General features: G+C 24.2%; 1 long non-coding RNA gene across 1 annotated transcript; it reads left to right on the top strand.

Moving 5' to 3' along the window:
* Positions 1 to 20628: 20628 nt before the first annotated feature.
* Positions 20629 to 22055, top strand: LOC135928129 (uncharacterized). Its single transcript, XR_010572245.1, has 5 exons — positions 20629 to 20675; positions 21646 to 21678; positions 21875 to 21901; positions 21950 to 21982; positions 22037 to 22055. It is a non-coding gene; the product is annotated as an uncharacterized LOC135928129 (long non-coding RNA).
* The last annotated feature ends 421 nt before the right edge of the window (positions 22056 to 22476 follow it).

The following is a 22476-nucleotide window of genomic DNA, read 5'->3' as shown; positions in this document are numbered from 1 at the left end:
ATATGAAAAAGAGCTATTCAACATCACCTAAGTCAATATTTTATTCTAGATGAATGATTATGGAATTTTTATAATACTCATTCTCAATAAAACATTTTTTAATAATTTATATTTATGCCTATATAATTAGCAAAGGTCTTGATATATCGCAATAATCAAAAGCATTTGTATAATATAGTTAAAATTAATAATTTAGGAGTACAAGATTATGTTCTAAGCTCTTGTTCTTAATAATAAAATTAATAGTGTATTTAGATATGAACTCTAAATAATTAGTAAATTTAAATTAAAACCAAAAATAAAATTATATACAGCAAATATAAAATAGACATTATAAATTTGTGGAGAGAATATTTTAGTCGAATTATGAAAAATAGTATTAATATTATATAAACTAGAGGTAAAATAATCGTGATAAATTATTTCTTCCATTATTTCTTTAAAACTACATTATTTAGTTTATTATTTTTTACTCACTTTTTTTGATACACATTTATTTTATACATCATATTTATTACTAATTATGTTACATTGCTTAATATTTATATATTTTTATAGTAATAAGTACAACAGAATCTATTATTAATTCAAGTAAAATATTTTTTATCAAGCACATATATTATAAAATAAATTTTATAAAATTTGTACAAAGCAAAAACATTTATATAAAATCTTCAAAAAGTTATTAATCTTTTAAAATTTATATTAATCTAGCTACGTCTCAAAAACGAATAGGTAATATTATATGCCTTAGAAAATAAATTACTTTAAGTTTCTTTTATAATGTATACGTTTTTAAAAATCTGTTTTCTAATATAATTATTGATTTGTATTCAGGCAGCAAAATATAGTGTTTGAGTTTATTCCATAATTTGTTTTAATTCATATTTAGAAGATATAAATGGTATCCTTACAATATCTTTAGGTAATCAAACTAGCAACATTATAAATATATTAAAGATTTAAATTTATTTTATATTTATAAGTTAACAAATATTCAATATTTATACATCATATTATATGATAAAATAATTAATAAATTATGTATCATATCTAAAAATAATACAATATATATTTTAGGAGGAGTCAAAAGATTTCGTGGACTAGGTATATAAAATAATTAGAATGTTTCTTTTAATAATATTTTAGTCTCCGAGTCAATCCGAATTGCATCCTCTAAAGGTACAAAAAAATATAAGAAACCAATTAATACAATTTTTAAATCAAATTTTTAGACGCTGGACCATATCTTGTTCTGCATAATGGTTTGTATTTTAAATAGTTTCATATGATAATATTAAAAAATTTACAATAATTTAAGGTTCAGCATCGGACCTATTTTTTTATATCCGACCCTATTTGAGGAAAATATTTTGTGCGACAGTTTTAGTTTAGTATCAGATCCTATATGATCTAAATTTTAAATTTTGTACTATTAAGCGAAATCAAAAAAAAAGAAGCATTTGTAGATAATAAATAATTTTGTGTGTCTATCTTATTCAGATCCACCTGAATTAGGTCGTATTGGAATCGGATTAGTCTGTGCAAAGCTTTAATTTAAAAAATTAAGATATTTATATGATTACATTTATAATTATATTATAATTGCTTATATTATATTTAACGTAATTGACTGAAATATTCTTAGTTATATCTCAATAGATTTGATAAAACGAAGATACGTTTAAATTCATTTTCAGTTAATATTTTGGCTTTTTTTTATTTCAAACCTTATTTTATATTAAACAATATTTTTTATAAATTTATGATCCATAAATCATAAAATTTTAAAAATACAAAATATATTAATATGATTCTATTATAAATTCTTTTTTTTAAAATGTGAATAGTATGGGATATATATAATTTAAATACAAATGAATTCTTAATAGGCGCTTTATTTTAAAAAGAAATTGAAAAATTAATTTTGAGTAAGTTGACTCCTATATTAAATTGTTATCTATATCAAAAATATTTCAAATTTTACTACATTTGACTGAGTTGGCCAATAATTTTTTAATAAAAAATCGCTATACTTAAACAGTATAATAAATTTAATTTTCATTCTAGCAAACAAATTTTAAATATTCTTGATAGTGTAAAAATTACTATCTAAATAAGTTTGATATAGACAGATTGTATTGTATTCGAATTTGAGTTAATATCGAGATTAATGAATTACTCAGCACTACTTTACACTATTAAACTTTGAGTTCACATTCATTTCCATTTTACAAAAAAATCTTATTTTTATATACCATTTTATTATTGTAAATGCTAATTAAAACTTGTTTTATGGCTATTCGTCATAGTAATTGCAATGCTATACATGGTTACATATAGCAATGCAAATAAGCCAGTCTTATTGTTATTACCTAAATTAATTGTTGTTTTATTTTAATAATTTTTAAATCTTATCTTTTTTATAAGATTTTTAGTTTTAAATTTGTTTTTAATATAAAAAATTTAACCAATTAGTATGATAAATTAATTATATAATTTTAATAATATTTTTCTTAGAAATTCAATGGTTAAAAAGTAAAAAATATTTTTGCATCTCTCATTAAATATAATATTCTGCTTTAACGTGTATATTTTTGAATTTGATTTTAATATATATTATACATTAATTTGCTAATATTTATTTTATATTTTCTTTATTTTAACTCTAATATTATCTGGATTTTATTATATAATTCAATAGCATAATTTTAAATATTGTTCTTATTTATCTTCAAATATTCTAAAGTCACCAAAGCCTTTATGATTTAACTAATACTTAATATTCAGTAACCCTTGAAATCCTTTGTTCTAAAATAAGGGTTTAAAAAATATGTATTTCATACTTACCACTTGTATGATTTGAAAATATTAACAAGTTTACAATATATATTATAACTATATAAAAACTCATAATATTATATCTTTATAAAAATCAATATTCTAGTAAACAATATTCATTAAAAATATCATTTTATATGCCATGTATCATTAAAAATAGCATTTTATATGCTATTTATTATTAAAAATCGCATTTTTTTAAAAAAGAGGAGGTCTACATAATATATAAAAATTTCGAAAGACATTTGCAAAATTTGAATTATCAGATATGTATTCAATGATTAGATGTAATTAAATATTTTCATTATTCAAAGCTTCTTCCGATATTAAAATATTACCTAATATAAGTCTTAAAAATTATTGCGTGGCAATATTTTTTAATACTGAATTGAGGGTTCGCTATTTAAAAGTCATTTATCAATTTCGAATTTGTAAATAAATATTATTCAAATTTAATGGATAATATATTTATATCATTGTAAAAACTAATCTAATTTAGTATTTTCATCTTTTAAGTTGTGGATGAATCTCACAGAATAAAATATAATATATAAAGACAAATATATGTATGGAGAGTTAAGTTCCCATTATAGAATTAATTTCAGAATGTAATGAATAATTTAAAATAATTTTACTTAAGATTTTTTATAAATTTAAAAATAAAAATACCAAAGTGACTATGAATGTTTAAAATATTTGTATATTTTTAATAATATTTACTAATTTCTTATTGTCTTCCCCAACCTCTACTTGAAAACTTAATAAAAAAAAATTACAATTTTTAGTTTAGTGGAAGGCAACGGGAGAACTCTTTGATTTTCTGATTTAATTTTATTATGTCTATCTATATACAAAATTCTTGTCATTATATACATTTTTTATAATAGCGTATTTACATGTTAACAAAGTACATATGTCCTTTACAATTTCATTTTCCGTTACCGATTTTATTTATCTTTTATTACACTGACCTTTTATAATATTCAATTTTAGACTTTTAAACAAAAATTATAATATTCAATTTTAATATTTAACATTTCCCCTTCTTTTTAAATTTCTCCCTTCGAAAGCTTGAGTGTTCTTTCCTATCATCGAGAGTACATCGTTTAGATCGATCCATTTCCTAGATAACCAATTTTGAGCTTTTGTTGTCACATCCTTTCTATTGGCTTGTTATTTCTTTCGATCTATCGTGTTTTTATTTCGTCTAATGGTATACCTTTTAAAAAAACTTTAATTATAATTATAAATCTTTTTAGATCTTAAAAAATATTTTCGCTCTTGATCTTGACTTCGGGTTTGAACTTGACTTTGATCTTTGATCTGATTTTGAACTTGAAACTCATTTTGTATTTTATCTTGAACTTGATTTTCATTTTGTTCTCTATCTCCAACTCTTCCCCCTCTAAAATTTGGTGTTTTATATGTCGAGTCGTCTTTTTCGAGTATATATGTTGATCTTTTCTTTATTTGATCTAGATGTCTTCTGATGATTTCATTTCCGTTATCTATTTTGTATGATAAATTTCCTTCTTTCTGTGTTATTATTCCTTTATCCCAAATGTTTTTCCTAAACGTTTTGTACCAAATTTTATCTCCTTTTTCTATAGTTCTATTTGTTGATATTTTGCGATTAATTTCGTTGTTTATGTCTATGTTTGGTTTAACTAAGTCCCATTTTGTTCTAATATCTCTTGAAAACATTAATTTGTTCGGAGTTATATTGGTTGTAGCGTTAGATGTGTTTCTATAATTAAACAAAAATTTTTCCAAAGCTATGTCTAAATCTATTTTTTTGTTGGCTTTCATGTTTCTTATCATATTCATTTTCATTGATCTTATCATTCTTTCACATTGTCCATTTGACTGTTGATGATGTGGAGCTGTAAGTATGTGTTTGATACCATGGTCTTCACAAAATTTTTTAAACAAATAGCTTGTAAAGTTCGTACCATTGTCGGTCACGATTATGTGTGGTATTCCAAATAAGCTAATTATTTTCATTAATTCTATTACTGTCAATTCGGTTGTTATATTTTTCTTTTGATTATGGGAAATTTGCTGTAAGCATCGACGATCACCATGTAATTATTGTCTTCAAATTGAGCTATATCTATATGTATTCTTTCGAAATTTTTCGAAGCTGTTTGCCATGGATTTTGTATTTTGTGTGGATTATCTGCCCATTTGTTGCATGTTTCACAATTTTTTATTTCTTGATCAATTTCGGTATTGATTCCAGGCCACCATACATAATCTCTTGCTAACAATTTGGTTTTTCCAGCTCCTAAATGTCCTTTATGAAGTTCCTCTAATATATCTTTTCTCATTTTGTGTGGTATGATGATTCGGTTATCTTTAAAAAGACAATCTTTTATCAAACTTATTTCTACTTCCATATTTTTGTATGTTTTATTCTTTATGTTTTCTCCATTCCTGATGTTATTTATTATTTCCATTAATTCCTTATCATTATTTGTTTCTTTTGATATTCTTTTGAAGTTTATTGGTATATCCCATAAATCATTATTTACGTCCTCATTTTCTATATTTTGTACAGTGTCTTCGGAGTTAATTTGTGGTAATCTAGATAAGCAATCTGGTACTATGTTGTATTTTCCCGGTCTGTGAATTATTGTAAAATCATGAGCTCCCATTGCTAAATTCCATTTTTGAAGTCTCATTGATATCGTGTTATTATCTATTAATCCCTTCGTAAATATGTATATGAGTGGTTTGTGATCGGTGTAGATTTTAAAGTTGGTGCCTATCAAGTATTCTTGAAATTTTTTTATTGCATATATTATTGCTAATGCTTCTCTTTCTATGTTCGTATAATTTATTTCCGCTTTTAATAGAGTTCGTGACGCGAAAGCTATGGGTTTTTCTTTACCATCTTTCTCTATATGAAATATCACGGCTCCTAAGCCTTTTTTCGAAGCGTCTGTTGCTATGCCTATCGGTAATTCTGGATTATAGAAATTTAATGTTGGCGGAGAGCTTATTAATTTTTTTATATCATCAAAACTCTTTTGATGCGCTTCTTCCCATATCCATTTATCTTTGTTGACTATTTTGTACAATGAATCTGCTTTGTCTGCGAAGTCATGTAAAAATTTTCGGTAATAACTGGCCATGCCCAGAAATGTTGCTAATTCCTCTTTGTTTGTTGGTTTAGGCATGTTAGTAATTGCTTTAATTTTGTCTCCGTTTGCATGAATACCTTTATCATCTATATCATGTCCTAAAAAACGTATTTCTTTTTTGAAAAATATACTTTTGTCGAAATTTGGTATTAGCCCATATTTGGAAATACGGTCAAAAACTTTTTTTATATTGTTTAAATGATCTTGATCGTTATCACCCGTGATTAATAAATCATCAATGTAGAAAATAACATTTTTCATATCACCAAAAATTTTATCCATAGATTGTTGAAAAATTGCCGATGAAGTTTTTAATCCGAATGGTAGTCTTGTAAATCTTTAATATCCTTTGTGTGTCAATATTGTAAGTAAATCACGCGATGTTTTGTGTATAGGGATCTGAAGGAACGCTTGCTTGAATTCTATTTTTGAAAATTTCTTCCCTTTAGATAATTTTGCAATCAAGTCGTTGATACGTGGTATAGGATATTTAAAATCTTCCAAAGCTGGATTTATCGTATTCTTGAAATCTGCACATAATCTTAGCGAACCATCTTTTTTGAAAACTGGTGTGAGTGGACTTGCCCATCGCACATCATCTACCGGTTCTATTATTTTATCATCAATCCATTTTTGTAATTCATTTGTAATTAAATCATAACGTTTGTACGGGACACGTCGTGGTGCTATAATTTTTGGTATTGCATTTTGTTTCAAATGTAGTTTGACGTAGCTGCGATTTATTGGTTTCATATTTATTTTTGATTTACATTCGTCTATCAGTTTTTGAATGTCGTTGTTGTTATCTTCTTCTACTAAATTCACAAATTGATTAAGTATGTTTTTAAAAACTTTTATCCATGTCCTTCCCAAGAGTGCAATCTTGTCACTCTGTACTACATATGCATTTAAAATTTTGGTTTTTTCATCGTATTTGGCTTTTACATTGGCATTGCCTATCACTTTTATTGTTCTTCCGTCATATCCAGTTAATTTAGTATCCGATTTATTTAAGATCTTTATCCCAATCTTTCTTGCAATATTTATCGGTAATATTGTAAAACGGGATCCGGTTCAATCTGCATAATAATACGTTTGTCGTTCAAATATAACGTGACATTATATGCATTATATTCTTTGTTATTATCATCATTTAAATTGTTGATATCCAAGCTGAATAGATTGTATTCCTTGTTTTCTATTTTCTCAACTTCTTTGTTTTCTGATTTAACGTTATTTTCCTCGTTTATTTCTTCTATGTTCACTGTATTAACTTTATTCGTGTATCTCTGTTCATTATTTTCATAGTTTTGGTATCGATTGTTACGTGATTGATCGAAATTCTGATGACGATAATGTTGATATTCATTGTATCTAGGTCTAAACCTTGGTTGATCATAATATTTATTTAAATTGTAATTATTATTATTGTTATAATTATTTTTACTCGAAAATCTATTATACGATCTTGGTGTGTAATATCCTGTGTCGTTGTAAAATCTATTATTAAAATTATTTTGACAATGATACCTTGGTTCATAATAGTTCTGATGTCTTGGATAGTTATTACCTTGATATCTGTAATTGTAATTATTTTGCCATTGTTGATGATTGTTGTATCTAGGTGTCCAGGATTGCCCATAACTCCTATTCGTTGGTATGTTCGAATCGTATTTTATTATTTATTTATTTGATTCTCTCTTTTCATCTTTTTCTCCTTGTACTAACTTTATTGTCGAAGTGATACTGCTTCACCTTCTATTTTTATATTATCCATTTTAATATTTATATTTTCATAATCATCCCCATCATTTATCTCTCTCCCAATTCTTAATATGTCTGTGATAGTTATATTTTCTAATTTCGATATCTGCTCCCTAATTTTTTTTATTACTCGACGAAATTTTTATCTTCTCAATTATTCTCTCTTGATCCTTAAAATTGCATTTATTATTCAACTTACATAGTCTAGTTACCCATTTACCAAATGTTTCCCCTTTATCTTGAACGGCTGCGTTGAATTCCGTTTTGTACGTGTCTATTGATTTATCGGGATGTATTAGCCTGTATTTTTCCAGTAACGTTTTCAAATCGTTGTAATCAGATGGAACGCAAATGGATTCCAGGTCCAAATAGTCATCTTCTGGTAATCTTTGAATGAACGCATTAGCTTTTTCTGCCTCGGGAACTTGCGTGTCCTTTAATAAATTTTCAAATTTTTTAATGTATGTATCTATATTATTGTTGAATGTAGGATATTCTATGTTACTTTTTACATTAGATAACGATTTTGTCATGATAAATTTATAAAATATTTTATTGTTACCTTTATTTAATTTATATAATTTAAAATAATTGTTCTGTAATGATATCTGGTTCTTTGGGACGACGCTGCCACCATTTTAGTTTAGTGGAAGGCAACGGGAGAACTCTTTGATTTTCTGATTTAATTTTATTATGTCTATCTATATACAAAATTCTTGTCATTATATACATTTTTTATAATAGCGTATTTACATGTTAACAAAGTACATATGTCCTTTACAATTTCATTTTGCGTTACCGATTTTATTTATCTTTTATTACACTGACCTTTTATAATATTCAATTTTAGACTTTTAAACAAAAATTATAATATTCAATTTTAATATTTAACAACAATCATTTAAAGTACGGTTCATATAAGATAATATTCTATTATAGAAGGTTTTTAACCACTCTCTGGTAGAACTTAGGACTCATATCTATTATTAAAACAATTAATAATAGATTTATTGTTTCTAATTAGATATCGACAGTATTATAGCAAAAAATTTTACCATTACTACTATAGAACTTTTTGAAAAAATACCTAGGATATTAGCAAAAATTCTTATTTTGCATTACTTTTAAATACACATCAAATACAGGAAAAATTTCTGAGTCTTTCAGTTTATTCCAAAATAATTTAAATAAATTGAAAAATTTTATTTAAAAAATTATACTATTGGAAATAAAACATCACCAGATAAAATAACTATTGGATAACTCTTATAACATTTAGTTTTAATATTCTACTATTAGACATGTCCAACAAAAATAATTAATACATATTCAATATTCGTAAACAGTGGCTATTAGAATTCAATTATCATAAATTTATTATGTTTTAAATTTTATTTAGTATTGATTCCATGAGAATAAATATATTTGTTTTTTTATCTTTTAAATTCAGTAGAAATAATTTATATCGTCAAATAATCATCGTTCATAAAATCCTCTAACATCATTAATTAACAATAAAAATCATCTAATTTTTTTTAAGCAAAGACAAAATAAAATTAATAATCATAAAGTATATAAACAGGAATTAACTTTTTCTTTATAATAAATTATTGGAAAACGTGCATAAATACCAATCACAAACTGATAGGTACCATACTTACCAAAGTGGCCATATTGTGAAGATTTATAAACATATCAGAAGGCAATATAAAGAATTATTTAAATAGAGGAACTTTTAACTCTAATTTTAAAAATATTCATCAATAGTTCAAATGAAAATGGATCAAGGTATCATCAACTTAAATAAAAATTTTATTTTTTTTATTTATTTTATAGAAGCACTATTTTTAATAAAAAATATCAGAGACCTGCAGAGTTACCATTTGTACGGGCCGACCTAGGCTGATTTATTTTTAAAAAAATTTTCGGCCATGCCCGGCCCGGGCTTTTTTAAAATTATTTTTGATTTTTATAGCTAATAAAAGCGATTTCAAATATTTGTTTTTAAAATATATGACCCCCGGATATTTAAAAAAAATATATTTTGGCCCAGTCTGGATATATTTAAAAAATTGAAATAAGGCCGGGCCTGCAGGTCTCTGAGAAATATTATTCTGATAAATTTTAAAAATAAATAAATTATAAAATTTTAATTTAAATTTATTATTTATAAATATTTAAAAAAGAATATATATAATAGCTTCTTACCTGTTTGCAGAATTGCAATGTTTTAATCATAAATTATTTGTCTCTATTTCATCAAAGGTTTTTTTCTAATTTATAAATTTTTTAATTTTGTATGAGAATAATAAATGCTGATTTTGTATATAAAATTTTAAGATTTAGGAAAAATGAAGATGTCAATCAAAAAAAAAAAATTATAGAAAAACCCTTCCATTATCAATTTTAAATTTGAGAATTTATGGCAATATATATAGAATAAACTGTGTCTAAAAAATATGCGTTCCTTTGAAGATATAGTTCCTAAAGCTATTTCAATTTATAATGGAACTCTGCAGCTAGGTAAATTGAACATTAAGAATAGATAGCTAAATTAAGATGCAGTTTGGAATATGTACTTTATAATTAAATTACATTTATTTATATCTTTTGAATTATTATTTGGGGCCAATCAAAGAAAACCTTTTCTTTAAGATAATCAAGAAAATTTATTAGGAAGAGTAAGGTTTATTTTATTTGAAATAATGAATTACGAATTTTAAATAAGACAAAAGCTTCCAACCTGACTGCTAAGAAATAAATTTTCAATATATAAAAAAAAACCGAATTAAATTTATTTCATAAAAATTAATATTATAATTATTTAACCTTGTAATTGCATTTTATCTATTAAAAACTACCATCAGTAGCGTAACCAAGATTTATCCATGGAGGGGTTTACAAAATTTTCCCAGGGCTTTGCCCCCAAATCCTATTTTAAAAATTTGCCCATATTTTGTTATTTATTTATGTCTAATCACTATAGTAGCCAGCATAAATTTAAAAAATATTAGTAAATTTATCGACTTTAAGGCATTATTCTGAAAATTTTATCAATGTTTAGCCAATTGCAAATTAATTCGGTATAGAAAGAAAGAAAATTCACCCCCTCTCCCTTCCAAACCTTCCATTATTTATGATAACTCATATCTTATTCTATGTTAAAAATAATTTTTTTAATTAAATTTTTGCATAACAAAATTTCACAGAAAATTGATTAATATTATTAAAATACTTTAGTATAAATAATATCCCTATATTTAACTATGTATTTATTTTATAGATAATATACAATATAATAAATTTCAAAATGTTGAAATTTTATATAGTATTATATTTAAAATTTATTGTAAATAACTCTATTTTAAAAAAATATACTTGCAAGAAAATATAAGTAATTCTTGTACAGTATTTAAAAAAATATAATTATAAATTATAATTATACAAATGATTATATTATCATGATATAAATTATTCTTATTGCAAATGTAATACTTTAATTAAAAATTGTATAATATAAAAAATTTATAATTATTATGAATAAGTTTATTATAAGTTCTGCATATAAAAATTATAACTTAGAACATATTATAATCATATAGCAATTTTATAATTTGAATTTATAAGTGATTTTTCTATGAGATTTGCAAATTCATCTCGAATCAAATTATATAGAATAATCTCCTCATAAATATTTAATAAGGCAAATCCATTTAAATGGTTTTCACAAAGCTATTAATAGGTTTTAACCTTTTCAAAGTTGAAAAGACCTTTCATTAGTGCAGGTACTAATCGGTAAAGTAGCTTAAATAATAGTGAATGTTTTGATATTAGACAATAAATAATAAGTGCAATTATATATGGAAAGGGCCTGCAAAGTATTTTATCAAAATTTTTATATCAAATTTCGAAATTACAATATACCATCTTGATAAATCATCTAAATAAAACTCTGAGATTTTCTTAATATCCTCTCGCGTTTCAAGTGTAATCAACAATTCAGACTTTGGCAAATGAAAATAAAATTTTTCAAATTTCCTTTAATTGAAATAAAAATGTATCAATAAGGGGAATAAAAATATTTATTTTATAAAAATCCTCAATCATCGATGCATCAATATTTAAGTGATTGGACTTAGTGATCTGCATCGGGCCTAATTTTTCAAGCCCGGCCTGGAATTTATTTAATAAAGTTTTGCCTGGCCCAGCCCGAATTTATTTAAATATAGAAATTAATTTTCATAATTACTCAAAATAAACGATATATGTTATTTGGCGTCTACTTTCTATAAATAAAATCACATATATTTATTTTACATAAAAAATTAAACATAACATTGATAAATTTAGATATATTTTAAAATAGTTCTAAGGTCCGACCCGTCCCGAGCTGGTACTTTTGCAGACCTTTAATTGGACTGCTACTCTAGGTTTAAATCTTTTAATCCCAAACATATTAATAAGATCTTTTACTTTCTCGCATATTTCATGAAATTTTTCATCCACATTATTTCTATAATTTTTCTACAATATCCAAACCTCCTTAAATGCAAATAAATTTTTTGTAACATTTTGCTAAAATCATATGTATAATTAAATAAAAAAAATATACATATTGGATTGAAATTAAAAATTGTGATTTAATAATAGCCTGCAAAAGATTTTCAGCATCTGCGAAATGTTTTTCTTTGCTTGATATGTAGATTTGAGCGCTGCAAAAATATTTTCATATAATTTGATGAAATGACTTATTGATTGTCAATAAATCTAGTTGAATAAAATCTTTTTAATTATTTTTTTGATTATTTGAATAACGTTCAAATAAAAAGCTGCTTCTTCTTGGGTAGTGTGAAAAAGTCATAAACAGACGTATTGTTTCTAAATTTTCAAAAATTTATTAGAATTATGTAAAGATCTCTATTATACATAAAATCTAATAAATTCCAATTAAATTAAAATATTTTTACGTAAACTGTTCCAGATTCTAGAATATTGCATGCCATAGATATCAACAAATTTTGGGAATTCGAACGACTGTGAACATATAGAGCTGTGCTATAAAGCTCTTTAATTCTTGTTGCAGCCCTGTACCATCAAGATAGGTCCATCATATCCTTGGCCTCTCATTTGATTTAATCTTAGAATTGAAGGAATGCTTTAATTTCTTTGGCTATCATCTCTGATTTGTGTCATGTAAGTCAATAAATTGAACAAAAGCTCTTTTCATTAGCTTAGTAAGCAAGCCATTTATATTTGTTTAGCGACGATGCTTGAAATGTTAAAAAAAATTTATCCAAGAAAAATAGAAATTTATAACATTTATTAGGTATCCAAATACATTCAATAGCTAACAATTTTTCATTATCATTTTAAAATGAAAATTTAGGTATAATGAAACATCTTTTTGAGGACAGTGTGTTTCGATATTTTTTTAGATTTGATATTAAATATTTCAATATGAATTTTAGAGTTTAGACCTGAATAGCACAACTAGAAAAGAATATAGTATCCTAAAATGTATCTTAGTATAGATTCAAGTTTCCTAATAAAAATTTAAAACATAGGGTACAAGACATTGAATGAAATTTTTGTTTGTATCTAGATAAAAGTTTTATCAACAATGCCAAACTCTGCTTGTGCTTATAATTTTTTCTAAAGATTATTTGGGAAATAACACTAATCAAAATGATGGACTTTATCATATAAAAAAGTGTTATCACTAAATAATGCACATTGCAAAATTTTAATAACTCAATAAGAAAGAAGTATAAAATACAAATATAAATGGAACTAAATTATATTATAAAATACTATACCATCATTTGATAATTTCCCAAATCAACTAATAGCTCACATGATTTTATAACAAATAATGTTTCTAATTCTAAAATATTAAGAGAAATTATAAATAATTTAGAATATACCGTCATCATTTGATGATTTTATAGCTAACTCATTTGTTTTCCTAGAGTAAAGTATACTTGTATTTCTAATTGCAAGATTTAAATAAAAGATATTATATAAGTAAATACCTTTATTGACATTTGAGGATTTTGTAATCAACTGATAGCTGATTTTCACTAGCAAAATTCATATATATTTCTAATTCAAATTACATAAATTTTATAAATAAATTAAAATATTCCTTGATTACCATGTGAAAAAAATATTTGTATATCCATGCTGTTTATATTTACCAAATTAAACGATTTTTTTTATATTTAAAAATTAATTTTTAAAAAATAAATTAAATTTTTTAAATCTATCTAATTAGTTTAACAATATTAATTTTATTGTTAAATTTAGAAATATCTAATTTGCCGGAAAATATTTACAATATATCATTATTATTATTTAATATTTTTGTTCATATAATTTTTAATATATATTTTTAAACCATGTGATCCTTTAAAATTGAAAATTTTTATTTGTTTTATTTAAAATATATTTCATTTTGATATAGTATATATTATTTTATTTCTAAATTGAAACCGTTTTTTAAATTAATTCGCAATAAAAACATTTTTTAAATTTTTTTAATAATAAAATTTAAAAAAAATTGTTGGTGGGTATATATTTTTTAAATTATTAACACTTGTTTAGTTCCAAATGTCATGATTTGTAAGCTAGATGAAGGTAAGTATCATTAATATATTCCATGATATAAACAATTTTAATTAATTAAGGATTTCTAGACTTCTCCTGTAAAAACGAAAGTACTAATTGGATTATTAATTTAAAACAATACCTTATTGAATTTATTATTTATTTATAGAAGCTGATATTAAAAACATTGAAGCAGGTTTATTAAATAAGTATATAAATTTGAGGATCTCATGTAATATATAATCATTATAAATAATTATTTTTAATTTTATCAATCAATATTTATTACCAACTTTTAATAATTGTAGATGATGTTGCCAGTTATATTAGATGTAAGTAGTTTATTTTACCTATAAGATTTCCCATAAATATTTTTATATTTCTTATAGCCTATTTAACGTATGCCGACCATTACATTCATAGTATGTTACTTTCCCAATTTTTTAGAATTTTACTAAATAATATTTACTATAATTAAAAAAATATTTTAAGCCCCAAATTTGGTGATCGGAATTAGTAAATATACCAATAACGATTTATACCAGTTTTAAAATATATTAGGAATGGGAAATGAAAAACTTATTCTTAACTTAGGTATAAAATTTTATAAAATTAATTTTATAGTATAACAATAATATATTAGAGCAAGATAATAAACCTGGAGGTAAAATGTACATTCTTTCTTTAAATATGTAATCATAAAATGTGTAGAATACTAATTATATTAATTTCTATTAAAATGCGAAAATACTATGGCTAATAATTTAGAGATTGTTCTTATATGATACCTATTTTTTAACTTTTATGCTATGTTGACTATATATTTTATTAAATATTTATATTTTAAAATAAATTTTTTTACATGAATATTGAATTTGAAAAGTTTTAAATAAAATATAAATATCCATTTTTGATACTTTTTTAATCATTTTAGTAATAGGTTTAATTATTAAAGAATATTATTGATAAAATATATTGGTCATGGTAATTTTTTTTTATCAAATAAAGTAAATAACTTTTAATCTGCACTTAATTACATATTAATCTGCACTTCTCTTAACGTCGCATGTTTCACAGTCAGGGTTGCCAGGTCAAAATTTTTAAATTGCGGGAGAAATTTGGTATTATCCGGGAGAAATATAAAAATTGCGGTAGAAATATATAAATTACTAAAAAAAAAATTTTGCGGGGCTTCGGCCGGGATTTTGAATTGACTTAATTAACCGCCTATTATTTTTTATTTAGTTTATATAAATACAAAGTCGGTTATTATTTTTCAAAATAAAATAACATCTTGATTAAAATATATTAATTTATAAAAAAAACCAACGATCTTTTTTATATATAAAAGAATGTAAACAAGATAAAATTTTATAAAAAAAAACGATTTTAATTTTACAATTAAAAATATATTTTATGCGAATGTCCCGCAAAACGACAGCAATTGGAAATCTACCGTGTGTGTGTATAACATTATAGGGAGGCGCTTAATTATCACCTATCACGTTTAAATACATAATAAGATACTCCAAAAATAAGAAATTACAGATGAAACTACAGTTGCGGCAATTGTAATCACTTACCTTTTAGTACAACATATTAGAGATACCTAGCATCACAATGTTGGTAGAATCCTTTTCCCATAAAATTTAACGACTCTAATATAAATGAAAACTATACTTGTAGAACAAAATGAGCAAGGCTATCATCAATGTTTTAGAACCTAAATCCAGGTGGTCAATTCTTGACGATTTGAAAAATGGGCATACATATGCAATTCTAACAGATGCATCTAATAATAAAATATTTTACTTGATCCTCCGCTATTTCATTTAAATTAAAATTAAATTTTCCCCCCGCAAATAGTGAAAAATCCAAAGACATAGCTAACCATATAATTGTAAATATACCAGATTCGAGTTATCAATAAATTGCATGTCAGCTTTTTGATCTGATAATGCCTCAGTGAATTTGGTAAAAACAAAGTGTATTTACAGAATTGAGTCAGCACAATATTGGTTGCGATATGTTCCTAATAGAGATGGACACGGGCCGTGAAATTAAGCGTGACCCATCGTGTCACGGTGGGTCACGGCGTGAGTGTTAATAAATTTTAAATTCCAAGGCGTAACTGAACGTGACGGGCCTTCTTAAAATTTTCCCCGGGCGTGATCGGGCGTGAATATAAATTTTCCATGTATCACGGAAATTTTAATTTTTAAAATTGTTTTTTTTATAAATATAAATTTGGAATTTTTTAATTATATTATATATTTTCTTATTTAATTTAGTTCTTTTTTAAAAAAGAATAATTTATGACTAAAAATCTTCCGCATTTTATAAACAACATCCGGTATCATTTTATTATTTCTATTTTCTTTTTATGTTTAGGTGTTTATCTCGAGACTTTATGCTAAATTTTGCTTAAACATTTTACAGAAAGTCAGTTATATTTTATTTGTAAAGATCTTCAATCTTTAAATGCAATAGAAAGTGAAGGATTTAAATCTAGCCCAAGAGATAAATGTTGGTGTTACATATATGGATAACAAAATATAAAAGTTGTGAACCAGAAAACTCTCATGAATACTATAGGTCCAAAAATATACCATAAAATAAAATTTAAGATAAGCATGATCAATAATAATTACTTGTCCATAATCAATGATATTTGACGGATGACTATAAAAATCTAAGTTTTTTAACAATTACAGGACATATTATCATTAAGGATTTTATATTAAAAACATTTGTTTGGGCCACAAGGGCAATGGATGAATAAAACGTCAAAATTAAAAGTGTAGTCAAATTAATTTTAGGAGAATATACAGAAGTAGAAAATTACTTAAATAAATGTATAGTTGTGAGTGATAACGGAGCAAATCTTATAAGTGCATTCAAAGATGACGAAACGCTAGCATATATATGCCATATGCTAAATAATATTATGCATTATATTTTTGACAATTGTTTAACTGAAATAGCCTTAAATATAAATGGTGTAAAAAAATAGTACAAAATTTTAAACAATCTACAGCTAATATCAAACTAAGTCACACCCTTAAACAAAATGTAATAGCGAGAATAAGGAGATGGAACTTTACTGAGTTTCTTACAATCATATTCTGAAAACAGGTGTACTTGTTAAACAAAAATTAAATAGATTAGCCATAATTGATATCAGTATCATACGCTAGTTAGATAAATTTTTATCAATATTTAAAGAATGCTCGGATAATCTGAGAGCAGATTCTCATCCCACAATAAATAAAGTTTTTCTATGGAAACAAAAATTAATAAAATTTTGTTAACCTACTAAATGTGATACAATAATAATCAAAACCCTAAAATAAAGAACAAGATTTCTTTTAAAAGATTATTATGCAGCCACTACATAAGGTAGGCTTAATTCTTGATCCGAATTTCAAAAGACTAAGTTTTTAATAAAAGAAGAAAGTGATATATATAAAACAATCATAAAAATGCGAAATGATATAAAATTAGATGATATGCATAAGCCGATGCGAACTATCATTTATAACTTTCCTAACTTATCCTAAACTCATATATATTCTAAATGGTCAATACCAACTATCACCTTCCTAATTCATCCTACACTCATAAAAAACGGTATATTCTAAAAAAATTTTTAGAGAATTTCTAGATGATTCTGTTGAAGCTTCAACATCATCGATGAAAGTGTGAAGATGAACTTAAAAGATTTATATAAGATAAATAACGACAATATTTTGAAGTTTTGGAAGCAGAAATATTCATTTCCTTTTTTGAGAAAATTATCGAGTAAAATTTTATCAGCTGCAAATTCGGCTTCTAGAAAAGTTATTTTCTGTAGCCAATCACTTATTAGAGGAAAGGCGTTCACAATTGAAATAAAAAAAGATGGACATTATCTTTTTCTAAATAAATTTCGATTTATAGATTATATATATTTTTTGTTATTAATATGGATTATGAAATTAGAGAAATAAAATAGAATGAATTCAAAAAAAAGTGTAAAATTATAGCAATAGTTTTGAAAAATTTAAGAACACCGTGAATTTTCGGGCGTGAATCAAAATATTGCTTGTCGTGAGCGGACGGGTCGGGTGGAAAATATTTTAATGGTAAGCATGAACGGGCGTAATTTTTTTATAAACACCATCAGCGGGCAGGTCGTGATTGAAAAATTAAGCCTGCGCCTACCTCTAGTTCCTAATACACGCCATCGATAGAATTTTAAAATTTTATAAACTTTTAACAAAATATTTCTTAAATAAAGATTATATAAGCTGTCCTTATATTTTGAAAATTTTTTTCAATAATGAATGGCAGAGGTATATTTAGGAATGATTTCACATGTAGGAAATCTACTACATGCTGTTAATGTGTAGTTGCAATCAGAAGATCTTAACAAAGATTCACAAAATTTTGCTGCAAATGTGTTCATCTTTAGAGTTAAAAATTGACAATAAATTTTATGGTGTTATTGCTAAAACTTAATTATATTTTATTTGAGATTAAATAATAGAACTAAATGTTTACCGTCGTTATTGAGGTATTTGTAAAATTCCTGGCATGACATATTATATATTTGTTTAACCATTAGCTCGGCCTCTAATGTTGTTAAAGCAATCCTTTTTCCAGGCAGTCCTCATCAGGCTAAAAATGCGCTCGGAGGCATTAGAATGAGGTAAGAAGAAGATATACTCGCATATTTTTTCCAAGCATGGGGATTTATCGTTATTACGAAAAAATTCTACCCATTTCTCCTCTGCTTTTAGACATTTAACTTTAAGTATTTTGGCGAATCATAAAAAATAGAGAGAATTACAATCTCCTCAAACAAGAAATCAATGTCTTTCGGTATTTTTAATATATTTATTAAATTATAAAAACCACCAATTGATGATTTCAGTTCCAAGTCATAATATTTATACATTTGTAAATAGATTTATTAAAATCAAATTTTGATTGAAAATATTCTAAAATTGTCTTAATAAAAATATCTGCTTCATTTAAAAATGTATTAATTCGAGTATTATTTGAACATTTTAATGTAATATTTTTGCTATAGCGCCATAAAATTTATTATCAATTTTTAACTGTAAAGATGAACAGAGGTGAGCATGATTTTAGGAATCTTTTTTATAAGGAATATTCTGATTGCAACTGAATATTAACTGCATGAAGTAGATTTCCTACATGTGAAACGAATCCCAAATATGCTTCTGCAATTTCATACTCGAAAAAATTTTTCAATAGGACAGCTTTTAAAATTTTTATTTAAGTAGTATTTTTTAAAGGTTTGTAAAATTTTAAAATCACTTTTAATTTATTAAATTTTTAGTTGATGACTAAATTGTTAAAACATTTCATCACAATTATTTCGACATCCACAAGTACATTTATTGCCTTCTTGAAAGAATTATGTAGTATATGGCATATACAGCCAATTGGTATTAATATATTATTATGCTGCCTCAATTCGGTAACTTTAGTTTTTACCAAAATTTACAGAGGCATTATCAGCGCAGAAAGCTGACATGCAAATCATTGATAACCCTGAATCAACTATATTTACCATTATGTGGCTAGCTACATCGTTGGATTTTTCACTAATCGAGGAAAAATTTTTAACAATTTTATTGAAATGTTCTTATTCTTGAAATAGAGAAGGATCGAGGAAAATGTTTTAATATTTCCCTTATTAGTTGCATCTGTTAGAAATGCACATGGATGCCCATCTTTCAAATCGTCTAAAATTGACCTCTAGGATTCAGGTTCTAAAACACTTGTGATAGCCTTGCTCATTTTTGTTCTGCCACCAGTAAGGTTTGCACTTATATTGGAGTCGTTAAATATCATGAGAAAAAGATTCGACCTACATGATGATATAGCTCTGTGAATGTTGAACTACATGATAGATGTATACGATTTCCGCAAATGTAGTTGCATCTGTATTATTTATTATTTGAGAATATTTTTGTATTGCAATCGATGTTGATATACTCCCCTATACTGACTTATATGAATGAAATGATGTTGATTTATTATTGGATAAAAATAAAACAGGATAGAAAGAAATTTACAAATGTTTTTCGAATAAATATTTAAAATTATTTTAAAAATATAAAAATAATTAATTAATGTCTCTCAAAATTATTATTTATAAATTAAAAATGTAAAAATACTAAAAAAAAAATTGTGGTAGATTTTTGCGGGAGATTTTGAATTGCGGTAGTTTTGCCGGAGAAAGATGTCTGCGTGTAAACTAAAAATTACGTGATGATGGGGGGAGACATGGCAACCCTGTTCACAGTATATAAACTATTTTTTATATAATTTCCAATTTAGATTCAGAAATAATAAAAATAACATAAAAATTGTTTAAGTTAATAGATACTTGAATGAAAATTTAAGAAACATTTTAGAGAATTTTATTAAATCATTTAAAGTGAAAAAAATATAATAAATTTTAAAACTTTAAAATATACTAAATATATCTTAAAGATTTATAAACAAAAACAAAATTTAATATATTAACAATTAATGCGCTGATGTAAATAAATTAATTTACAATAATAATAACTTATAAATAAATATAAAAGTGTTAAATTAATTATGTAAGGTTAAAAATTACAATTATATTCTTAATTTAAATGAAATAAACGAATTTATTAATTTCGTAAATATTTTGATGCAATTACAGTAAAAAATATCTATTTATCCCCAATAAGTCATTCGAGATTAATTGTATAATCAAAGAGTATATTTTATTAAATATTTTATAAAATATTAATATAATTTAAAACCTTTATATATAAAACTAATATAATTAATTTATTCCCTTATTTCTTGCTAATTATCCCTGGTTGTATTTTTTTCGCCGCTTATTGATCTGTGCTATTTTTATATTTAAATATCATTTAAAACTAAGTAATAAAGAATCATAATTTTAATACATTATTGTAGTTAAAAATACAGCAGAATACATGTTTTGTTCAGGTAAAAAAAATTTATTCAACCCATATTACAAAATAAATAAAATTTACACAAAGCGAAATGATTTATTTATTATCTTTAAAATAATTGATTATTTATCTTTAAAAATTTTGAATTTAAAGATATGTCTCAAAAACTAATAGGTAATATTATAATTCAGAAAACGAATTAATTTAAGTTTTCTTAATAATCTAACATTTTTCTTAAATCTTGCCTAATATAATTATAGGACAGCGGAAATATATTTTTTGAGTTTATTCTATAATTTATTTAAATTGTTATTTAGAAGTTGTAAATGGTACCCTTATAATATATTTAGGTAATTATTATAGAATAATAATAAATATTTTATGATTTGATTATTTTAATCTACTAATTTAAAATAATTTATTTAAAATATAACTTTATATTTAATGATTAGCTATTCAATATTTAATATTGTTAGACTATTTTACAGGAATTAAAACAATCATTTTATAAAATAAATATAATTAGTATCATATTTTTATTTTTAGGAGGAGTTAAAATATTTAGTGAACGAGGTATATCATACAATTTAAATCTGAATAGTTCCTTAATTTAAATTTTAGTCTCAAAACCGATCAGAATTACCTCCCTAAATGGTACAAGAATATATAAATATACTGTTTTAAAATGATTTTATAAATATATTTTAGACGCTCTGCCATATCTCATCCAACATGATGGTATACGTTTTATATAATTTGTTAGGACCCTTCATAGAACCTACACATCCGAAAGATTTTTTTTTACAAAGAAACATATACGATCCGATCTCTAATTAAATTAAGAAACATTTCGATCTGATCCAGGTTTTAATTTTTTACTGTTGAAATGCACGAAAAAGCGAAAATTAAAAAATTATATGCGTTTAAATAAACAATTTTGTGTTAATTTTTTTAAATAATTTTATTAAAATATTTAGGAAATCATGATAATTAAAAAATATATCGAAGTTCAATTCGATCCAAAATACTTTTTATAAGAATGATCGAATCCTCCCGCCTGTTATAAGATTCTACAGTAGTTGTTTATTAAAAAATATATAAATTTTTATGATTTCATGGCTAGGTATATTAACGCATTTGATCAAAAA

This window comes from Gordionus sp. m RMFG-2023, chromosome 4 (genome assembly GCF_954871325.1).
Source record: "Gordionus sp. m RMFG-2023 chromosome 4, tfGorSpeb1-WG-v2, whole genome shotgun sequence".
NCBI classification, from domain to species: domain Eukaryota; kingdom Metazoa; phylum Nematomorpha; class Gordioida; order Chordodea; family Parachordodidae; genus Gordionus; species Gordionus sp. m RMFG-2023.
The sequence above is the reverse complement of the archived record's forward strand: the minus strand, read 5'-3'. Positions and strand labels throughout refer to the sequence as shown.